Raw genomic sequence first — 2802 nt, 5'->3', positions numbered from 1 at the left:
CTCCAGACTCTACGCCGCTAATCCCACCTGTCCGTATCTAATTGCCACCCCGGCCCACCGTGACCTTGGGGCCCGATCCTTCGGTTTTCCCCGACATACAGGTTCTTATTTATTTTTGTGCTATTTGTTGAGAATATACTGGAGAACCCATAGTAACAATGGTTTAACCTTCCATGAGGGAACCATTATCCTAAATTTAGAAGCTACATCCTCTTAGATCTAAATGCAGACCATAACACTAGATTCAGCACTGATGTAATGTGTTCAAAGGTGGGACAGGAGATAGGAGAGTGGCTTGCAGCAAGAATCATCTCTGCCTGTTCAATCTCCCCTCAATATCATCTACATGTGATATGATATTGCTCAATGCTGAAATCACTTATGGGGTCCTCATTTGAACTTACTTGAAATTCCGATCACAAGTCTGAGGAATGAGGCCCCTGCAGAAGGTAGTAACACAGTGTGTGAGCTCTGTTGGATGAAGTCGGTAGGAGGACAGCATTCTTGGAAACTGCCTTAGGGGACACCTTCCGCATTAAACAAAGCTCATCCGCACAGCATGTGATGGGCGACTGTCGGGTTGTGGGAGTTCAAATACAATCCAGGAGCAGAAAGGCAGTCTCCCATTGGCCACAGCAGCTCCACTTCACTATCTGACAAAGGGATTGCAAACTTTCAGACAAAAAGTATGAGTAAAAAAAAATCCATTGGCTTATATTCTTAACACTTTGAAACACTAAGAGCTGAATAAAATGTTTCTTGCTTAAAATTAGTTCCCAAAGTTGGCCTTTTGCAACAGTTTCTGCCTAAAAAAAGGTCTACAAATGTATTGCAAACGAGTCACACGGTTGGTATTAAGTTGAGAGCAATTAGCCTAAATTAAGTTCAGATCTGTGACAAACATCAGTAACACAATATAGCACAATATGTTTTTTCCATGAGTGAAATTAAGTGCCATCAGAATGGCTGTTTATGGACCTCTGCTTCTGTTACAAGTTCAGCTTTGAAAGAGTCAGGTGCATGCTTGTTGTGGGGAGGAGGTTGTGGTATGTGTGTGTTTATGGATCTAAGACAGTTGCTTCTGAAATCCCTAACCTCTCCCTAGCTGGATCCAAATCTGAATGTGGTAAGAACATTGCATTGTTTTTCTATAGCTTGTATTCCTACTACAAGTTAAACTTGCCACTACACTTTAATTGTAAAATAAAGTGAAATAATGTTAGATAACAATGGGCATGTCTATATGTTCATTAACGCACTATAATTATGGTGTGCTAAGTTAGTACCTGTAATTACAGATATGATTTGCATTATTACAGGTACTAAACTTAATGCACCATAATTGGTGCTACTGCACAGTAGTGCCAGTGCACGCTTTTTTGTGATGCTAATGTGCAGTAGACTAATTCTACGGCATATTAGTGCATTAGTCTGTTTTCTGATGGCTGTGCTAGTGGACAGTAGAATTAGTCTACTGTTCATTTAGTGTCTCCTGGAGATGCACCCAATGACATGTAGCAGGAGTGCTATAGAAGGGTTTGTGGGCTGTATTAATTTCCAGCTTCAAAACATACTCCTCTAACATAATCAAGGAATGAAGGCAAGACCTACTTGAAGATGACTGCACTGCTCCAACATCAATCAGCACGCTATCTGGCCCACAGGACTGAACAGAAGAAAGAAGATTTGCAATCAGATGAATGGGCTGACTCACATTACAACTAACTGGAGGATACTCTCATATTTTTCTGGAGGAAGAAAAGAACTGCTTAAATATCCCTATTTTCTGTCACTCTTCCTTTCAGGTTCTAGGCATGAATCCCAACCTGTGATTTAAGCTGCTGCAGTCTTGCTTCAAATTCCTGAATGGCCACTGAACTGTTCAGAAAAGAATGGTTAAAGTATTTTTTTCATTCTGTGATCTCTTAAAAAACTTCAGCTATTTAAAAGGTAGGGAAATGCTTTTATCAGTAGTGAGCATTAGTTCTTTTAAAAAACAAAAATTTGGTTCCAAGTTAAATCAAAACACTTTCTAAAAGATAAAACAGATTGTTGACAGTTTGTATTATTTTTATAAAGGTTAAAAAGAAAAAAAGAATGAACAAATGGCATAAAAGCAGAGTTGTCTTTTCTACCAAATATTTCTAATAAATAGGCACTTCAGAGAAAAGTCATATTTAAAAATAATCAGCGTCAGGTCATCTTTTTTAATCCTGAAATGTAGGAAAATTGAACAAAATGACATGACACAATTCTTGCCCATAAGCAAGTATTTGAAAGCATCACTGATAACGGATTCTGAGTGCATTGTCCATACTGCTTCCCACCTGAGAGATCTGCACAGGAGAAAGGAAAAATGAACATATGTGTTTCACTCTTCAGAGCACAGCATGACAACCATTAAGTGGACAGGAGGAAGGTGTCTGAGATGCACACAAGCACTTACATTAAGAGAGAAACCTGCCATGAAGACTACTTGCTGTCTTTCTTCCAGCTGTCTTTCTTCTTCAACATTTCATTCATACAAATGTTCTTCTGGCCTAGAAGCTGCTGTCTGCAGGACAGTGCTGTAAAGATGAAGGAGGAGTTCAAGTTTTACACTGATATATGCATTTGTAGAGTCATTTATTTTCATCTCCTGCTCCTTCAGCCCTAGAAAGACTGCTGACTCCTTTTAAGAGCACAAAGAAATTCTGGACCACTTTAACCCAAAGAACCAGCCCAAACTGTCCCAAAAATCTCTCAGTGATTTTGCAAGACATGTCAAATGATGTGGGAGCCTCTCTAAAAGGGAATAGGATT

General features: G+C 39.3%; 1 long non-coding RNA gene across 1 annotated transcript in view; it reads right to left on the bottom strand.

The window, feature by feature from the left end:
• The window catches only part of LOC109306763, a 6098-nt gene extending 3535 nt beyond the window's left edge, over positions 1 to 2563 (bottom strand). The window contains exons 1-2 of the long non-coding RNA XR_002100100.1: positions 2447 to 2563; positions 1715 to 1878 (exon numbers count right to left, since the gene is read on the bottom strand). This is a non-coding gene — a long non-coding RNA (uncharacterized LOC109306763). The remainder of the gene's footprint in view (positions 1 to 1714; positions 1879 to 2446) is intronic.
• Positions 2564 to 2802: the final 239 nt, after the last annotated feature.

This window comes from Crocodylus porosus, unplaced genomic scaffold, assembly GCF_001723895.1.
Source record: "Crocodylus porosus isolate Cpor-Errol unplaced genomic scaffold, CroPor_comp1, whole genome shotgun sequence".
In the NCBI taxonomy this organism is placed as follows: Eukaryota; Metazoa; Chordata; order Crocodylia; family Crocodylidae; genus Crocodylus; species Crocodylus porosus.
Note: the sequence above shows the minus strand (reverse complement) of the source record. Positions and strands in the feature narration are given on the sequence as shown.